Source organism: Chiloscyllium plagiosum, unplaced genomic scaffold, assembly GCF_037043375.1.
Source record: "Chiloscyllium plagiosum isolate Xiang-an unplaced genomic scaffold, Cpla_swu_hap1 HiC_scaffold_10, whole genome shotgun sequence".
NCBI classification, from domain to species: domain Eukaryota; kingdom Metazoa; phylum Chordata; class Chondrichthyes; order Orectolobiformes; family Hemiscylliidae; genus Chiloscyllium; species Chiloscyllium plagiosum.
This window is the reverse complement of record NW_028270148.1, coordinates 97736220-97755501: the sequence shown is the minus strand read 5'-3', so window position 1 is coordinate 97755501 and position 19282 is coordinate 97736220. Positions and strand designations below refer to the sequence as shown.

The window sequence follows — 19282 nt, the reverse complement described above, 5'->3', positions numbered from 1 at the left end:
GGGGGTGGGGTGTAGTGGGAGGGTGTGTTGGGGGTGATGGGGTGTAGTGGGGGATGGGGTGTGTGGGGGATGGGGTGTGTGGGGGATGGGGTGCGTGGGGGATGGTGTGCAGTAGGAGGGTGTGCTGGATGGGGCGCAGTAGGTGGGTGTGCTGGATAGGGTGTAGTGGGAGTGTGTGCGGGATAGGGTGTAGTGGGAGTGTGTGCGGGATGGGGTGTAGTGGGAGTGTGTGCGGGATGGGGTGTAGTGGGAGTGTGTGCGGGATGGAGTGTAGTGGGTGTGTGTGGGGGATGGGGTGTGTGGGGGGGATGGGGTGTGTGGGGGGGATGGGGTGTGTGTAGGGGATGGGGTGCAGTAGAGGTGTGTGTGGGAGATGGGAAGCAGTAGGAGGGTGTGCTGGATGGGGCGCAGTAGGTGGAGCGCAGTAGTGGGAGTGTGTGCGGGATGGAATGTAGTGGGAGTGTGTGCGGGTTGAGGTGTAGTGGGAGGGTGTGGGGGGATGGGGTGCAGTGGGAGGGTGTGTGGGGGGGGATGGGGTGTAGTGGGAGGGTATGGGGGGGGATGGGGTGTAGTGGGAGGGTGTGTGGGTGGGTTGGGGTGTAGTGGGAGGGTGTGTGGGGGGGATGGGGTGTAGTGGGAGGGTGTGTAGTGGGAGGGTGTGTGGGGGGGATGGGGTGTAGTGGGAGGGTGTGTGGGGGGGATGGGGTGTAGTGGGAGGGTGTGTGGGGGGAATGGGGTGTAGTGGGAGGGTGTGTGGGGGGAATGGGGTGTAGTGGGAGGGTGTGTGGGGGGAATGGGGTGTAGTGGGAGGGAGTGTGGGGGGGATGGGGTGTAGTGGGAGGGTGTGTTGGGGAGGATGGGGTGTAGTGGGAGGGTGTAGTGGGGGGGATGGGGTGTAGTGGGAGGGTGTGTTGGGGGGATGGGGTGAAGTGGGACGGAGTGTGTAGTGGGAGGGAGTGTGTAGTGGGATGGGGTGTGGTGGATAGGTTGTAGTGGGAAGGAGTGGGGGGGATGGGGTGTAGTGGGAAGGTGTGGGGGGGATGGGGTGCAGTAGGAGGGTGTGCTGGATGGGGTGCAGTAGGAGGGTGTGCTGGATGAGGTGCAGTAGGTGGGTGTGCGTGATGGGGTGTAGTGGGGAGTGTGTACGGGATGGGGTGTAGTGGGAGTGTGCACGGGATGAGGTGTAGTGGGAGTGTGTGTGGGGGGGATGGGGTGTAGTGGGATGGGGTATGGTGGATGGGGTGCAGTGGGAAGGTGTGGGGGGGATGGGGTGCATTGGGAGGGATGGGGTGTAGTGGGAAAGGTGTGTGGGGGGAATGGCGTGTGGGGGGAATGGCGTGTAGTGGGAGGTTGTGTGTGGGGGATGGGGTGGAGTGGGAGGATGTGTGTGGGGGATGGGGTGGAGTGGGAGGGTGTGTGGGGGATGGGATGGAGTGGGGGTGTGTGTGTGGGGAATGGGGTGTGTGTGGGGGATGGGGTGTGTGTGGGGGATGGGGTGTGTGTGGGGGATGGGGTGTGTGTGGGGGGATGGGGTGTGTGTGGGGGGATGGGGTGTGTGTGGGGGGATGGGGTGTGTGTGGGGGGATGGGGTGTGTGTGGGGGGATGGGGTGTGTGGGGGATGGGGTGTGTGGGGGATGGGGTGTGTGGGGGATGGGGTGTGTGGGGGATGGGGTGCAGGGGGAGGGTGTGTGTGGGGGACGGGGTGTGTGTGGGGGACGGGGTGTGTGTGGGGGACGGGGTGTGTGTGGGGGACAGGGTGTGTGTGGGGAATGGGGTGCAGTAGGAGGTTGTGCTGGATGGGGCGCAGTGGGAGTGTGTTCGGGATGAAGTGTGGGGGGTGGAGGCGGGAGGGTGGAGTGGGAGGATGTGTGGGGGGGGATGGGGTGTAGTGGGAGAGTGTGTGGGCGGGGGATGGGGTGTAGTGGGAGGGTGTGTTGGGGGGGATGGGGTGTAGTGGGAGGGTGTGTTGGGGGGGATGGGGTGTAGTGGGGGATGGGGTGCAGTAGGAGGGTGTGCTGGATGGTGTGCAGTAGATGGGTGTGCGGGATAGGGTGTATTGGGAGTGTGTGCGGGATGGGGTGTAGTGGGAGTGTGTGCGGGATGAGGTGTAGTGGGAGAGTGTGGGGGGGATGGGGTGTAGTGGGAGGGTGTGTGGTGGGATGGGGTGTAGTGGGATGGTGTGTGGGGGGGGATGGAATGTAGTGGGAGGGTGTGTGTAGTGGGATGGGGTGTGGTGGATGGGGTGTAGTGGGAAGGTGTGGGGGGGATGGGGTGTAGTGGGAAGGTGTGGGGGGGGAATGGGGTGCAGTAGGAGGGTGTGCTGGATGGGGTGCAGTAGTAGGGTGTGCTGGATGAGGTGCAGTAGGTGGGTGTGCGGGATGGGGTGTAGTGGGAGTGTGTACGGGATGGGGTGTAGTGGGAGTGTGTGCGGGATGGGGTGTAGTGGGAGTGTGTAGTGGGGGGGATGGGGTGTAATGGGAGGGTGTAGTGGGGGGAATGGGGTGTCGTGGGAGGGTGTAGTGGGGGGGATGGGGTGTAGTGGGAGGGTGTAGTGGGGGGATGGGGTGTAGTGGGAGGGTGTAGTGTGAGGATGGGGTGTAGTGGGAGGGTGTAGTGTGGGGATGGGGTGTAGTGGGAGGATGTAGTGGCGGGATGGGGTGTAGTGGGAGGGTGTAGTGGGGGGATGGGGTGGAGTGGGTGTGTGTGTGGGGGATGGGGTGTGTGTGTGGGGGATGGGGTGTGTGTGTGGGGGATGGGGTGTGTGTGTGGGGGATGGGGTGTGTGTGGGGGATGGGGTGTGTGTGGGGGGTGGGGTGTGTGGGGGATGGGGTGTGTGGGGAATGGGGCACAGTAGGTGGGTGTGCGGGATAGGGTGTAGTGGGAGAGTGTGGGGGGGATGGGGTGTAGTGGGAGGGTGTGTGGGAGGAGGGGGTGTAGTGGGAGGGTGTGGGGGGGATGGGGTGTATTGGGAGGGTGAATGTAGGGGGTTGGGGAGTGTATGGGGAATTGGGAGTGTGTAGGGAATGGGGTGTATGGGTGGGATGGGGTGGAGTGGGAGGGTGTGTGTGTGGGGGATGGGGGGTGTGTGGGGAATGGGGTGCAGTAGGAGGGTGTGGGTGGGACGGGGTATAGTGGGAGGGTGTGTGGGGGGATGGGGTGTAGTGGGAGGGTGTGTGGGATGGATGGGGTGTAGTGGGAGGATGTGGGGGGGGACGGGGTGTAATGGGAGGGTGTGGAGGGGGAACGGAGTGTAATGGGAGGGTGTGTGGGGGTGTGTGTGGGAGGATGGGGTGTAGTGGGAGGGTGTGTGGGGGGGGATGGGGTGTAGTGGGAGGGTGTGTGGGGGGGATGGGGTGTAGTGGGAGGGTGTGTGTGTGGGGATGGGGTAGAGTGGGAGGGTGTGTGCGCGGGATGGGGTGGAGTGGGAGGGTGTGTGTGGGGCATGGGGTGGAGTGGGAGGGTGTGTGGGGGGGAATGGGGTGGAGTGGGAGGGTGTGTTTGATGATGGGGTGTAGTGGTAGGGTGTGTGTGGGGGATGAGGTGTAGTGGGAGGATGTGTAGGGGGGATGGGGTGTAGTGGGAGGGTGTGTGGGGGGGGGTGGGGTGTAGTGGGAGGGTGTGTGGGGGGGTGGGGTGTAGTGGGAGGGTGTGTGGGGGGGGGAATGGGGTAGAGTGGGTGTGTGTGTGAGGGGGATGGGGTAGAGTGGGTGTGTGTGTGAGGGGGATGGGGTAGAGTGGGAGGGTGTGTGCGCGGGATGGGTTGGAGTGGGAGGGTGTGTGTGGGGCATGGGGTGGAGTGGGAGGGTGTGTGGGGGGGAATGGGGTGGAGTGGGAGGGTGTGTGTGATGATGGGGTGTAGTGGGAGGGTGTGTGGGGGGGATGGGGTGTAGTGGGAGGGTGTTTCTGGGGGATGGGGTGTAGTGCAAGGGTGTGTAGGAGATGAGGTGTAGTGTGTGGAGGATGGGGAGCAATGGGAGGAGGCGTGTGGGGGTTGTGGTGTCGTGGGAGTGGGTGTGTGTGTGGGAGGGGGTGCATTGGGAGGATGTGTGAGTGGGGTGGGGTGTAGTGGGAGGGGCTATATGTGGAGAATAGGGTGTAGTGGGAGTGTGTGTGGGGGGGGTAGGGTGTGTGTGGGGATGGGTTGTATTGGGAGGGTGTGTGGGGGGATGGGGTGTAGTCGGGGGGGATGGGGTGTAGTAGGAGGCTGTGTGTGGGTGTTGGGTTGTAGTTGGAGGGTGTGTGTGGGGAGTGGGGTGTAGTGGGAGGGTGTGTGGGAGATGGGGTGTAGTGTGTGGAGGATGGGGGTTATTGGGGGGTGTAGTGGGAGGGTGTGTGGGGTGGATGGGGTGTAGTGGGAGGGTGGGTGTGGGAAATGCGGGGTATGGGAGAGTGTGTGTGGGGGATGGGGTGTCGTGGGAAGGTGTAGTGGGTGGTTGTGCGTGGGGGATGAGGTGCATTGGGAGGGTGTGTGGGGTTGATGGGGTGTAGTGGGAGGGTGTGTGGGGGGGATGGGGTGTAGTGGGAAGGTGTGTGTGGGGGATGGGGTGAAGTGGGAGAGTGTGTGCGCGATGGTGTGTAGTGGGAGGGTGTGTGTGCACGATGGGGTGTAGTGGGAGGGTGTGTGGGAGGGAATGGGGTGTAGTCGGAGGGTGTGTGGAGGGGATAGGGTGTAGTGGGAGGGTGATGGGGTGTAGTGGGAGGGTGATGGGGGACGGATGGGGTGTAGTGGGAGGGTATGTGTGTGAGATGGGGTGTAGTGGGAGGGTTTGTGGGAGATGGGGTGGTGGGAGGGTGTGTGGGGGGATGGGGTGTAGTGGGAGGGTGTGTGTGTGGAATAGGGTGTAGAGGGAGCGGATGTGTGTGGGGGATGGGGTATTGTGTGTGGAGGATGGGGGGTAGTGGGAGGGGCGTGTGTGGGATGGGGTGTAGTGGGAGGGGCTATATGTGGAGAATAGGGTGTACTGGGAGGGTGTGTGTGGGGGATGGGGTGTGTGGGGATGGGGTGTAGTGGGTGGGTGTGTGGGTGGGATGGGGTGTAGTGGGAGGGTGTGCGTGGGGGATGGGGTGCATTGGGAGAGTGTGTGGGCTTGATGGGGTGTAGTGGGAGGGTGTGTGTGGGAAATGCGGGGTATGGGAGAGTGTGTGTGGGGGATGGGGTGAAAGGGGAAGGTGTGTGTGGGGAATGGGGTGGAGTGGGAAGGTGTAGTGGGTGTGTGAGGGATGAGGTGCATTGGGAGGGCGTGTGGGGTTGATGGAGTGTAGTGGGTGGGTGTGTGGGGGGGATGGGGTGTAGTGGGTGGGTGAGGGTGAATGGGGGATGGTGTGTGTGGGGGGGATTCGGTGTAGTGGGAGGGTGAGGGTGAGTGTGGTGGAAGAGGTGTGTGGGGGGGATGGGGTGTAGTGGGAAGGTGTGTGTGGGAAAGGGGTGTAGTGGGAAGGTGTGTGTGGGAAAGGGGTGTAGTGGGAGGGTGTGTGTGTGGTGAATGGAGTGTGGTGGGAAGTGGTGTGTGGTTGATGGGGGGGTAGTAGGAAAGTGTGTGTGGGGGATGGGGTGTAGTGAGAGGGTGTGTGTGGCAGATGGGGTGTAGTGGGAAAGGTGTGTGGGGGGATGGGGTGTAGTGGGAGGGTGTGTGTGGGGAATAGGGTGTAGAGGGAGCGGATGTGTGTGGGGGATGGGGGTAGTGGGAGGGGCGTGTGGGGGATGGGTGTAGTGGGAGTGGGCATGTGTGTGGGATGGGGTGTAGTGGGAGGGGCTATATGTGGAGAATAGGGTGTACTGGGAGGATGTGTGTGGGGGATGGGGTGTAGTGCGCGGGTATGTGTGGGGATGGGGTGTAGTGGGAGGGTGTGTGGGGGGATGGGGTGTAGTGGGTGGGTGTGTGGGTGGGATGGGGTGTAGTGGGTTGGTGTGTGGGCGATGGGGTGCATTGGGAGAGTGTGTGGGCTTGATGGGGTGTAGTGGGAGGGTGTGCGTGGGGGAATGGGTGCATTGGGAGAGTGTGTGGGCTTGATGGGGTGCAGTGGGAGGGTGTGTGTGGGAAATGCGGGGTATGGGAGAGAGTGTGTGTGGGGGATGGGGTGAAAGGGGAAGGTGTGTGTGGGGAATGGGGTGTAGTGGGAAGGTGTAGTGGGTGTGTGTGTTTGAGGGATGAGGTGCATTGGGAGGGCGTGTGGGGTTGATGGAGTGTAGTGGGAGGGTGTGTGGGGGGGATGGGGTGTAGTGGGTAGGTGTGGGGGATGGGGTGTAGTGGGTGGGTGAGGGTGAATGGGGGATGGTGTGTGTAGGGGGGATACGGTGTAGTGGGAGGGTGAGGGTGAGTGTGGTGGAAGAGGTGTGTGTGGAGGATGGGGTGTAGTGGGAAGGTGTGTGTGGGAAAGGGGTGTAGTGGGAAGGTGTGTGTGGGAAGGTGTGTGTGGGAAAGGGGTGTAGTGGGAGGGTGTGTGTGTGGTGAATGGAGTGTGGTGGGAAGGGGTGTGTGGGTGATGGGGGGTAGTAAGAAGGTGTGTGTGGGGGATGGGGTGTAGTGGGAGGGTGTGTGGGGCAGATGGGGTGTAGTGGGAAAGGTGTGTGGGGGGAATGGGGTGTAGAGGGAAGGTGTGTGTGTGGTGAATGGAGTGTGGTAGGAAGGTGTGTGTGGGGGATGGGGTGTAGTGGGAAGGTGTGTGTGGGAAAGGGGTGTAGTGGGAGGGTGTGTGTGGGGTGAATGGAGTGTGGTGGGAAGGGGTGTGTGGGTGATGGGGGGTAGTAGGAAGGTGTGTGTGGGGGATGGGGTGCAGTGGGAGTGTGTGTGGGTGATGGGGTGCAGTAGGAGGGTGTGTGGTGGATGGGGTGCAGTGGGAGGGTGTGTGTGGGGGATGGGTTGTAGTGGGAGGGTGTGTGTGGGGGGTGGGGTGTAGTCGGAGGGGGTGTGTGTGGCGGATAGGATGTAGTGGGAGGGGTTTGTGTGGGGGATGGAGTGTAGTGGGAGAGTGTGTGTGGGTAATATGGTGTGTTTGGGGGATGGGGTGAAGTGGGAGTGTGTGTGGGGGATGGATTGTAGTGGGAGGGTGTGTGTATGGAATGTGGTGTGTGTGGGAGATGGGGTGTAGTGGGAGGGTGTGTGTTGGGGATGGGGTGTAGTGGGAAGGGTGTGTGTGGGGGGGATGGGGTATAGTGGGAGGGGGTGTGTTTTGGGAGAATGGGGGGTAGTGGGAGGCGGTGTGTGGGGATGGGGTGTAGTGGGAGGGTGAGTGTGGGGGATGGGGAGTAGTGGGAGGGGATGTGTGGGGGGGATGGGGTATAGTGGGAGGGGGTGTGTTTTGGGAGAATGGGGGGTAGTGGGAGGCGGTGTGTGGGGATGGGGTGCAGTGGGAGGGTGAGTGTGGGGGGGATGGGTGTAGTGGGAGGTTGTGTGTGGGAGATGGGGTGAACTGAGAGGGTATGTGTGGGGAATGGGGTGTAGTGGGAGGGTGTGTGTGGGGGGGTGGGGAGCAGTGGGAGGGTGTGTGTGGGGGGTGGGGTGTATGGGGGGGGAGGGGTGTAGTGGGAGGGTGTGTGGGGTGGATGGGGAGTAGTGGGAGGGGATGTGTGGGGGGGATGGGGTATAGTGGGAGGGGGTGTGTTTTGGGAGAATGGGGGGTAGTGGGAGGCGGTGTGTGGGGATGGGGTGCAGTGGGAGGGTGAGTGTGGGGGGGATGGGTGTAGTGGGAGGTTGTGTGTGGGAGATGGGGTGAACTGAGAGGGTATGTGTGGGGAATGGGGTGTAGTGGGAGGGTGAGTGTGGGGGATGGGGAGTAGTGGGAGGGGATGTGTGGGGGGGATGGGGTATAGTGGGAGGGGGTGTGTTTTGGGAGAATGGGGGGTAGTGGGAGGCGGTGTGTGGGGATGGGGTGCAGTGGGAGGGTGAGTGTGGGGGGGATGGGTGTAGTGGGAGGTTGTGTGTGGGAGATGGGGTGAACTGAGAGGGTATGTGTGGGGAATGGGGTGTAGTGGGAGGGTGTGTGGGGTGGATGGAGTGTAGTGGGAGGGTGTGTGTGGGGGTGGAGTGGGAGGGTGTGTATGGGGGTGGGGTGAAGTGGGAGGGTGTGGGGGGGTGGGGTGAAGTGGGAGGGTGTGTGGGGTTGGGGTGTAGTGGGAGGGTGTGTGGGGGGTGATGGGGTGGTGGAAGGGAGTGTGTTGTAGGGAATGCGGGGTGATGTGGGGGGATGGGGTATAGTGGGAAGGTGTCTGGGTGGGATGGAGTGTAGTGGGTGGGTGTGCGTGGGGGATGGGGTGCATTGGGAGAGTGTGTGGGCTTGATGTGGTGAAATGGGAAGGTGTGTGTGGGGAATGGGGTGAAATGGGAAGGTGTGGGGGGGGGAATGGGGTGTAGTGGGAGTGTGTGTGTGGGGAATGGGGTGTAGTGGTGGGTGTGGGGGGTGGGGTGAAGGGAGAGTGAGGGTGAATGGGGGATTGGGTGTGTGGGGGGGGATGTAGTGTAGTGGGAGGGTGAGGGTGAGTGTGGGGGAAGAGATGTGTGTGGGGGATGGGGTGTAGTGGGAAGGTGTGTGGGGGATGGGATGTAGTGGGAAGGTGTGTGTGGGAAAGGGGTGTAGTGGGAGGATGTGTGTGGGGGATGGGGTGTAGTGGGAGCGTGTGTGTGGGGAATGGGGTGTGGTGGGAAGGGGTTTGTGGGGAATGGGGGGTAGTGGGAGGGTGTGTGGGGCATGGGGTGTAGTGGGAGGGTGTGTGGGGCGGATGGGGTGTAGTGGGAAAGGTGTGTGGGGGGAATGGGGTGGAGTGGGAGTGTGTATATGGGGGATGAGGTGCAGTGGTAGGTTGTGTGTGGGGGATGGGGTGTAATGGGAGGGTGTGTGTGGGGAATGCAGTGTGTGTGTGGTGGATGGGGTGCAGTAGGAGGTTGTGTGGGGAATGGGGTGCAGTAGGAGGGTGTGGGGGGGTGGCTTGTAGTGGGAGGGTGTGTGGGGGGAATGGGGGTAGTGGGAGGGTGTGTGGGGGGAATGGGGGTAGTGGGAGGGTGTGTGGGGGGAATGGGGGTAGTGGGAGGGTGTGTGGGGGGAATGGGGGTAGTGGGAGGGTGTGGGGGGGTGGGGTGTTGTGGGAGAGGGTGTGTGGGGGGGATGGGGTGTAGTGGGAGGGTGTGTGGAGGGGATGGGGTAGTGGGAGGGTGTGTGGGGGGGTGGGGTATTGTGGGAGGGGAGGTGTGTGGGGGATGGGGTGTAGTGGGAGGGTGTGTGGGGGATGGATTGTAGTGGGAGAGTGTGTGTGGATAATATGGTGTGTTTGGGGGATGGGGTGAAGTGGGAGTGCGTCTGAGGGATGGATTGTAGTGGGAGGGTGTGTAGGGAATGTGGTGTGTGTGGGGGTTGGGGTGCAGTGGGAGAGTGTGTGGTGGATGGGGTGCAGTGGGAGGGGATGTGTGTGGGGAATGGGGTATAGTGGGAGGGGGTGTGTGTTGGGGGAATACGGGGTAGTGGGAGGGGATGTGCGTTGGGGGAATGGGGGGTAATGGGAGGAGATGTGTGTGGGGATGGGGTGTAGTGGGAGGGGGTGTGTGGGGGATGTGGTGTAGTGGGAGGGGGTGTGTGGGGGATGGGGGTTGGTGGGAGGGTGTGGGGGGATGGGGGTTGGTGGGAGGGTGTGTGGGGGATGGGGGTTGGTGGGAGGGTGTGTGGGGGATGTGGTGTAGTGGGAGGAGGTGTGTGAGGGATGGGGGGTAGTGGGAGGGGGTGTGGGGGGGATGTGGTGTAGTGGGAGGGGGTGTGTGTTGGGGGAATTTGGGGTAGTGGGAGGGAGTGTGTGTTGGGAGAATTTGGGGTAGTGGGAGGGGGTGTGTGTTGGGAGAATGGGGGTAGTGGGAGGATGTGTGTGGGGAGGTGGGGTGCTGTGGGAGGATGTGTGTGGGGGGGTGGGGTGCTGTGGGAGGATGTGTGTGGGGATTGGGGTGCTGTGTGTGGGGGTGTGTGTGGGGGGGTGGGGTGCTGTGGGAGAGTGTGTGTGTGTGGGGGGGGTGGGGTGCTGTGGGAGTGTGTGTGTGTGGGGGGGGTGGGGTGCTGTGGGAGGGTGTGTGTGTGGGGGGTGCGGTGCTGTGGGAGGGTGTGTGTGGGGGTTGGGGTGCTGTGGGAGGGTGTGTGTGTGGGGGGTGGGGTGCTGTGGGAGGGTGTGTGTGTGGGGGGTGGGGTGCTGTGGGAGGGTGTGTGTGTGGGGGGTGGGGTGCTGTGGGAGGGTGTGTGTGTGGGGGGTGGGGTGCTGTGGGAGGGTGTGTGTGTGGGGGGTGGGGTGCAGTGGGAGGGTGTGTGGGGTGGGGTGGAGTGGGAGGGTGTGTCTGGGGAATGGGGTGCAGCGGGTGAGTGTGGGGGATGGGGTGCAGTGGGTGAGTGTGGGGAACGGGGTGCAGTGGGGGACGGAGTGCAGTGGGAGGGTGTGTGTGGGGAATGGTGTGTAGTGGGAGGGTGTATGTGGGGAATGGGGTGTGTGGGAGGGTGTGTGGGGGGGACGGGGTGCAGCGGGAGGGTGTGTGGGGGGGACGGGGTGCAGTGGGTGAGTGTGGGTGTGGGGTGCTGTGGGAGGGTGTGTGTGGGGGTGTGTGTGGGGATGGGGTGCAGTGGGAGGGTGTGTGTGGGGCTGGGGTGCAGTGGGAGGGTGTGTGGAGGGATGGGGGGTGCAGTGGGAGAGTGTGTGTGTGGGGTGGGGTGTAGTGGGGGGGGATGGGGTGCAGTGGGGAGATGGAGTGTAGTGGGAGAGTGTGTGTGGGGTGGGATGGAGTGGGAGGGTGTGTGTGGGGTGGGGTGGAGTGGGAGGGTGTGTGTGGGGTGGGGTGGAGTGGGAGGGTGTGTGTGGGGGGTGGGGTGGAGTGGGAGCATGTGTGTGGGGAATGGGGTGTAGTGGGAGCATGTGTGTGGGGAATGGGGTGTGGTGGGAAGGGGTGTGTGGGGGATGGGGGGTAGTGGGAAGGTGTGTGTGGGGCATGGGGTGTAGTGGGAGGGTGTGTGGGGCGGATGGGGTGTAGTGAGAAAGGTGTGTGGGGGGAATGGGGTGCAGTGAGAAAGGTGTGTATGGGGCATGAGGTGCAGTGGTAGGTTTGTGTGGGGGATGGGGTGTAATGGGAGGGTGTGTGTGGGGAATGCGGTGTGTGTAGGGAATGTGGTGTGTGTGGGGAATGCGGTGTGTGGGGGATGGGTGCAGTAGGAGGTTGTGTGGGGAATGGGGTGCAGTAGGAGGGTGTGGGGGGGATGGTGTGTAGTGGGAGGGTGTGTGGGGAGGGTGTGGGGGGGGGATGGAGTGTAGTGGGAGGGTGTGTGGGGAGGGTGTGTGGGGGGGTGGAGTGTAGTGGGAGGGGTTTGTGTGGGGGGTGGGGTGTAGTGGGAGGGTGTGTGGGGGATGGATTGTAGTGGGAGAGAGTGTGTGGTTAATATGGTGTGTTTGGGGGATGGGGTGAAGTGGGAGTGTGTCTGAGGGATGGATTGCAGTGGGAGGGTGTGTGCAGGGAATGTGGTGTGTGTGGGGGATGGGGTGCAGTGGGAGGGTGTGTGGGGGATGGGGTGTAGTGGGAGGGTGTCTGTGGGGGATGGGGTGTAGTGGGAAGGGGGTGTGTGGGGGATGGGGTGTAATGGGAGGGTGTGTGTGGGGAATGCGGTGCAGTAGGAGGGTGTGTGGGGGATGGGGTGCAGTAGCAGGGTGTGTGGGGGGTGGGGTGCAGTAGGAGGGTGTGGAGGGGATGGGGTGTAGTGGGAAGGGGTGCGTGTGGGGGTTGAGCTGTAGTGGGAGGGGATGTGTGTGGGGAATGGGGTGTAGTGGGAGGGGGTGTGTGTTGAGGGAATTCAGGGTAGTGGGAGGGGGTGTGTGGAGATGGGGTGTAGTGGGAGGGGGTGTGTGGGGGATGGGGTGTAGTGGGAGGGGGTGTGTGGGGGATGGGGGGTAGTGGGGGGGGGTAGTGGGAGGGGGTTTGGGGGGGATGGGATGTAGTGGGAGGGTGTGTGGGGGGGGATGGGGTGTAGTGGGAGGGTGTGTGGGGGGGGATGGGGTGTAGTGGGAGGGTGTGTGGGGGGGGTTGGGGTGTAGTGGGAGGAGGTGTGTGTTGGGGGAATTCGGGGTAGTGGGAGGGGGTGTGTTTTGTGGGAATTCGGGGTAGTGGGAGTGTGTGTGTGTTGGGGGAATGGGGGTAGTGGGAGGATGTCTGTGGGGGGTGTGTGTGGGGGGTTGCGGTGTTGTGGGAGGGTGTGTGTAGGGGGTGGGGTGCAGTGGGAAGGTGTGTGTGTGGGGTGGGGTGTGTGTGTGGGGTGGGGTGTAGTGGGGGGAATGGGGTGTAGTGGGGGGGATGGGGTGTAGTGGGGGGGTGTGTGGGGTGGAGTGGGAAGGTGTGTGTGGGGGACGGCGTGCAGCGGGTGAGTGTGGGGGATGGGGTGCAGTGGTTGAGTGTGGGGAACGGGGTGCAGTGGGTGTGTGGGGGACGGAGTGCAGTGGGAGGGTGTGTGTGGGGAATGAGGTGTAGTGGGAGGGTGTATATGTGGGGAATGGGGTGCAGTGTGAGGGTGTGTATGTGGGGAATGGGGTGTGTGGGAGGGTGTGGGGGGGGGATGGGGTGCAGTGGGAGGGTGAGTGTGGGGGACGGGGTGCAGCGGGAGGGTGTGTGTGGGGGTCGGGGTGCAGTGGGTGAGTGTGGGGGTGGGGTGCTGTGGGAGGGTGTGTGTGGGGGGTGGGGTGCTGTGGGATGGTGTGTGTGGGGATGGGGTGCAGTGGGGGGGGGGGGTGGGGTGTAGTGGGGGGGATGGAGTGTAGTGGGGGTGTGTGTGTGGGGAGGGGTGGAGTGGGAGGGTGGGTGTGTGGGGAGGGGTGGAGTGGGAGGGTGTGTGGGGAGGGGTGGAGTGGGAGGGTGTGTGGGGAGGGGTGGAGTGGGAGGGTGTGTGTGGGGGAGGGGTGGAGTGGGAGGGTGTGTGTGGGGGAGGGTGTGTGTGGGGGACGGAGTACAGCGGATGAGTGTGTGGGACAGGGTGCAGTGGATGAGTGTGGGGAACGGGGTGCAGTGGGTATGTGGGGGACAGATTGCAGTGGGAGGGTGTGTGTGGGGAATGGGGTGTAGTGGGAGGATGTGTATGTGGGGAATGGGGTGTGTGGGAGGGTGTGTGTGGGGGACTGGGGTGTGTGTGGGGGACTGGGGTGTTGTGGGAGGGTGTGTGTGGGGGACTGGGGTGTAGTGGGAGGGTGTGTGTGGGGGACTGGGGTGTAGTGGGAGGGTGTGTGGGGGGAATGGGGTGCAGTGGGAGGGTGTGTGTGGGGGATGGGGTGCAGTGTGAGGGTGTGTGTGTGGGGGTACTGGGGTGTTGTGGGAGGGTGTGTGTGGGGGAAGGGGTGCAGTGGGAGGGTGACTGTGGGGGACGGGGTGCAGTGAGAGGGTGTGTGGGGGGGATCTGGGGTGTAGTGGGAGGGTGTGTGGGGGATGGGGTGCAGTGGGAGGGTGGTTGTGGGGGATGAGGTGCAGCGGGAAGGTGAGTGTGGGGGATGGGGTGCAGTGGGAGGGTGAGTTTGGGGGATGGGGTGCAGTGGGAGGGTGTGGGGGGGTGCAGTGGGAGGGTGAGTTTGGGGGATGGGGTGCAGTGGGAGGGTGTGGGGGGGTGCAGTGGGAGGGTGTGGGTGGGTGCAGTGGGAGGGTGTGGGGGGGTGCAGTGTGATGGTGTGTGTGGGAGGGTGAGTGGATAATGGGGTTCAATGGGAGGGTGAGTGTGGGGGGATGGAGTGCAGTGGGGAGGGTGTGTGTGGGTGATGGTGTGTAGTAGAGGGGTTGTGTGGGGGACAGGGTGCAGTGGGAGGGTGTATGTGGACGATGGGGTGCAGTGGGAGGGTGAGTGTGAGGGATGGGGTGTAGTGGGAGGGTGTATGTGGGGGATGGGGTGCAGTGGGACGGTGTGTGTGGGAACGGTGTGCAGTTGGAGGGTGTGTCTGTGGGGTATGGTGTGTAGTGGGAGGGAGTGTGGGGGATGGGCTGCAGTGTGAGGGTGTGTATAGGGGACGGTGTGCAGTTGGAGGGTGTGTCTGTGGAGAATGGGGTGTAGTGGGAAGGTGTGTGGGGGGGACGGGGTGCAGTGGAATGGTGAGTGTGGAGGATGGGGTGCAGTGGGAGGGTGAGTGTGAGGGATGGGGTGTAGTGGGAGGGTGAGTGTGGGGAATGGGGTGCAGTGGGAGGGTGAGTGTGGGGAATGGGGTGCAGTGGGAGGGTGTATGTGGAGGATGGGGTGCAGTGGGAGGGTGAGTGTGGGGGATGGGGTGTTGTGGGAGGGTGAGTGTGGAGGATGGGGTGCAGTGGGAGGGTGAGTGTGAGGGTGGGGTATAGTGGGAGGGTGTGTGTAGGGGATGGGGTGCAGTTGGAGGGTGTGTGTCGGGTATGGGGTGCAGTGGGAGGGGGAGTGTGGGGGATGGGGTTTAGTGGGTGAGTGTGGGCGATGGGGTGTCGTGGGAGGGTGTGTGTGGGGTACGGTGTGCAGTGGGAGGGTGAGTGTGGGGAATGAGATGGCAGTGGGAGGGTGAGTGTGGGGGATTTGGTGCAGTGGGAGGATGAGTGTGGGGGATGGGGAGGCAGTGGGAGGGGGAATGTGGGGGACGGGGTGGCAGTGGGAGAGTGAGTGTGGGGGATAGGGTGGCAGTTGGAGGGTGAGTGGGGGGATGGAGGGTAGTGGGTGAGTGTGGGATACGGGTGTGCAGTGGGAGGGTGAGTGTGGGGTACAGGTGTGCAGTGGGAGAGTGAGTATATGGAATGGGGTGTAGTAGGAGGGTTTATGTGGGGGATGGCGTGCATTGGGTGAGTGTGGGGGACGGGGTGCAGTGGGAGAGTGAGTATATGGAATGGGGTGTAGTAGGAGGGTTTATGTGGGGGATGGTGTGCAGTTGGAGGATGTGTCTGTGGGGAATGGGGTATAGTGTGAGGGTGAGTGTGGGGATGGGGTGTAGTGGGAGGGTGAGTGTGGGGTATGAGGTGCAGTTGGAGGGTGCGTGTCAGGTATGGGGTGCAGTGGGAGGGGGAGTGTGGGGGATGGGGTGGCAGTGGGAGGGTGAGTGTGGGGAATGGGGTGGCAGTGGGAGGGGGAATGTGGGGAATGGGGTGGCAGTGGGAGGGTGAGTGTGGGGGAACGGGGTGGCAGTGGGAGGGTGAGTGTGGGGGATGGGGTGGCAGTGGGTGAGTGTGGGGGATGGGGTATAGTAGGAGGGTGAGTGTGGGGGATGGGGTGCAGTGGGAGGGTGAGTGTGGCGGATGGGGTGCAGTGGGTGTGTGGGGGATACGGTGTGCAGTGGGTGGATGAGTGTGGGGTATGGGTGTGCAGTGGGAGGGTATGTGGGGGGGTTGGGGTGTATTGCGAGGGTGTGTGGGGGAGATGGGATGCAGTGGGTGAGTGTGGGGGATGGTGTGCAGTGGGAGGGTGAGTGTGGGGAATGGGGTGTAGTGGGAAGGTGAATGGAGAATGGGGTGCAGTGGGAGGGTGACTGTGGGGGTAGTGGTGTAGTGGGAGGGTGAGTGTGGGGGATGAGGTGGCAGTGGGAGGGTGAGTTTTTGGGATGGGGTGCAGTGGGAGGGTGAGTGTTTGGGATGGGGTGTAGTGGGAAGGTGAGTGTGGGGGATGGGGTGTAGTGGGAAGGTGAGTGTGGGGGTTGGGGTGTAGTGGGAGGGTGAGTGTGGGGGATCAGGTGGCAGTGGGAGGGTGAGTGTGGGGGTTGGGGTGTAGTGGGAGGGTGAGTGTGGGGGATCAGGTGGCAGTGGGAGGGTGAGTGTTTGGGATGGGGTGCAGTGGGAAGGTGAGTGTGGGGGATGGGGTGTAGTGGGAAGGTGAGTGTGGGGGATGGGGTGTAGTGGGAAGGTGAGTGTGGGGGTTGGGCGGTAGTGGGAGGGTGAGTGTGGGGGATCAGGTGGCAGTGGGAGGGTGAGTGTTTGGGATGGGGTGCAGTGGGAAGGTGAGTGTGGGGGATGGGGTGTAGTGGGAGGGTGAGTGTGGGGTATGGGGTGCAGTGGGAGGGTGAGTGTGGCGGATGGGGTGCAGTGGGTGTGTGGGGGATATGGTGTGCAGTGGGTGGATGAGTGTGGGGTATGGGTGTGCAGTGGGAGGGTGTGTGGGGGGGTTGGGGTGCATTGCGAGGGTGTGTGGGGGAGATGGGATGCAGTGGGTGAGTGTGGGGGATGGTGTGCAGTGGGAGGGTGAGTGTGGGGAATGGGGTGTAGTGGGAAGGTGAGTGGAGAATGGGGTGCAGTGGGAGGGTGAGTGTGGGGGATGGGGTTGAGTGGGTGAGTGTGGGCGATGGGGTGTAGTGGGAGGGTGTGTGTGGGGTACGGTGTGCAGTGGGAGGGTGAGTGTGGGGAATAAGATGGCAGTGGGAGGGTGAGTGTGGGGGATGGGGTGCAGTGGGAGGATGAGTGTGGGGGATGGGGTGGCAGTGGGAGGGTGAGTGTGGGGGATGGGGTGGCAGTGGGTGTGTGGGGGAGATGGGATGCAGTGGGTGAGTGTGGGGGATGGTGTGCAGTGGGAGGGTGAGTGTGGGGAATGGGGTGTAGTGGGAAGGTGAGTGGAGAATGGGGTGCAGTGGGAGGGTGAGTGTGGGGGATGGGGTGGCAGTGGGAGGGTGAGTGTGGGGGATGGGGTGACAGTGGGAGGGTGATTTTTGGGGATGGAGTGTAGTGGGTGTGGGGTACGGTGTGCAGTGGGTGGTGAGTGTGTGGTGCGGGTGTGCATTGGGAGGGTGAGTGTGGGGTACAGGTGTGCAGTGGGAGCGTGAGTGTGGGGAATGGGGTGTAGAGGGATGGTTAGTGTGGGGGATGGGGTATAGTGGGAGGGTGAGTGAGGGGAATGGGGTGTAGTGGGAGGGTGAGTGAGGGGAATGGGGTGTAGTGGGAGGGTGAGTGTTTGGGATGGGGTGCAGTGGGAGGGTGAGTGTGGGGGATGGGGTGCAGTGGGTGTGTGGGGGGTACGGTGTACACTGGGTGGATGAGTGTGGGGTACGGGTGTGCAGTGGGAGGGTGTATGGGGAGGGTTGGTGTGCATTGCGAGGGAGTGTGGGGTGCAGTGGGTGAGTGTGGGGGATGGTGTGCAGTGGGAGGGTGAGTGTGGGGAATGGGGTGTAGTGGGAAGGTGAGTGGAGAATGGGGTTCAGTGGGAGGGAGAGTGTGTGCGGATGGGGTGCAGTGGGAGGGTGAGTGTGGGGGTAGTGGTGTAGTGGGAGGGTGAGTGTGGGGGATGAGGTGGCAGTGCGAGGGTGAGTGTTTGGGATGGGGTGCAGTGGGAGGGTGAGTGTGGGGGATGGGGTGGCAGTGGGTGAGTGTGGGGGATGGGGTATAGTGGGAGGGTGGGTGTGGGGGATGGGGTATAGTGGGAGCGTGAGTGTGGGGGATTGGGTGCAGTGGGTGTGTGGGGAGTACGGTGTGCACTGGGTGGATGAGTGTGGGGTATGGGTGTGCAGTGGGAGGGTGTATGGGGGGGGGTTGGGGTGCATTGCGAGGGTGTGTGGGGGAGATGGGGTGCAGTGGGTGAGTGTTGGGGATGGTGTGCAGTGGGAGGGTGAGTGTGGGGAATGGGGTGTAGTGGGAGGGTGAGTGGAGAATGGGGTTCAGTGGGAGGGTGAGTGTGTGGGGATGGGGTGCAGTGGGAGGGTGAGTGTAGGGGTAGTGGTGTAGTGGGAGGATGAGTGTGGGGGATGGGGTGGCAGTGGGAGGGTGAGTGTTGGGGATGGGGTGGCAGTGGGAGGGTGAGTGTGGGGGATGGGGTGGCAGTGGGAGGGTGAGTGTGGGGGATGGAGTGTAGTGGGTGGTGAGTGTGGGATACGGGTGTGCAGAGGGAGGGCTTGTGTGGGGTACAGGTGTGCAGTGGGAGCGTGAGTGAGGGGAATGGGGTGCAGAGGGATGGTTAGTGTGGGGGATGGGGTATAGTGGGAGGGTGAGTGTGGGGGATGGGGTGTAGTGGGAGGGTGAGTGAGGCGAATGAAGTGTAGTGGGAGGGTGAGTGTTTGGGATGGGGTGCCGTGGGAGGGTGAGGGTGGGGGATGGGGTGCAGTGGGAGGGTGAGTGTGGCGGATGGGGTGCAGTGGGTGTGTGGGGGATACGGTGTGCAGTGGGTGGATGAGTGTGGGGTATGGGTGTGTAGTGGGAGGGTGTGTGGGGGGGGTTGGGGTGCATTGCGATGGTGTGTGGGGAGATGGGATGCAGTGGGTGAGTGTGGGGGATGGTGTGCAGTGGGAGGGTGAGTGTGGGGAATGGGGTGTAGTGGGAAGGTGAGTGGAGAATGGGGTGCAGTGGGAGGGTGAGTGTGGGGGATGGGGTGGCAGTGGGAGGGTGAGTGTGGGGGATGGAGTGTAGTGGGTGTGTGTGTGGGGTACGGTGTGCAGTGGGTGGTGAGTGTGGGGTACGGGTGTGCAGTGGGAGGGTGAGTGTGGGGTACAGGTGTGCAGTGGGAGCGTGAGTGTGGGGAATGGGGTGCAGAGGGATGGTTAGTGTGGGGGATGGGATATAGTGGGAGGGTGAGTGAGGGGAATGGGGTGTCGTGGGAGGGTGAGTGAGGGGAATGGGGTGTAGTGGGAGGGTGAGTGTTTGGGATGGGGTGCAGTGGGAGGGTGAGTGTGGGGGATGGGGTGCAGTGGGTGTGTGGGGGGTACGGTGTACACTGGGTGGATGAGTGTGGGGTACGGGTGTGCAGTGGGAGGGTGTATGTGGAGGGTTGGTGTGCATTGCGAGGGAGTGTGGGGTGCAGTGGGTGAGTGTGGGGGATGGTGTGCAGTGGGAGGGTGAGTGTGGGGAATGGGGTGTAGTGGGAAGGTGAGTGGAGAATGGGGTTCAGTGGGAGGGAGAGTGTGTGCGGATGGGGTGCAGTGGGAGGGTGAGTGTGGGGGTAGTGGTGTAGTGGGAGGGTGAGTGTGGGGGATGAGGTGGCAGTGCGAGGGTGAGTGTTTGGGATGGGGTGCAGTGGGAGGGTGAGTGTGGGGGATGGGGTGGCAGTGGGTGAGTGTGGGGGATGGGGTATAGTGGGAGGGTGGGTGTGGGGGATGGGGTATAGTGGGAGCGTGAGTGTGGGGGATTGGGTGCAGTGGGTGTGTGGGGGGTACGGTGTGCACTGGGTGGATGAGTGTGGGGTATGGGTGTGCAGTGGGAGGGTGTATGGGGAGGGTTGGTGTGCATTGCGAGGGAGTGTGGGGTGCAGTGGGTGAGTGTGGGGGATGGTGTGCAGTGCGAGTGTGAGTGTGGGGAATGGGGTTCAGTGGGAGGGTGAGTGGAGAATGGGGTTCAGTGGGAGGGTGAGTATGTGGGGATGGGGTGCAGTGGGAGGGTAAGTGTAGGG

At 63.1% G+C, this 19282-nt stretch overlaps 1 protein-coding gene across 3 annotated transcripts in view; it reads right to left on the bottom strand.

Moving 5' to 3' along the window:
• adgb (androglobin) overlaps positions 1-19282 on the bottom strand; it is a 386047-nt gene that overhangs the window by 327415 nt on the left and 39350 nt on the right. The window lies entirely within an intron of this gene.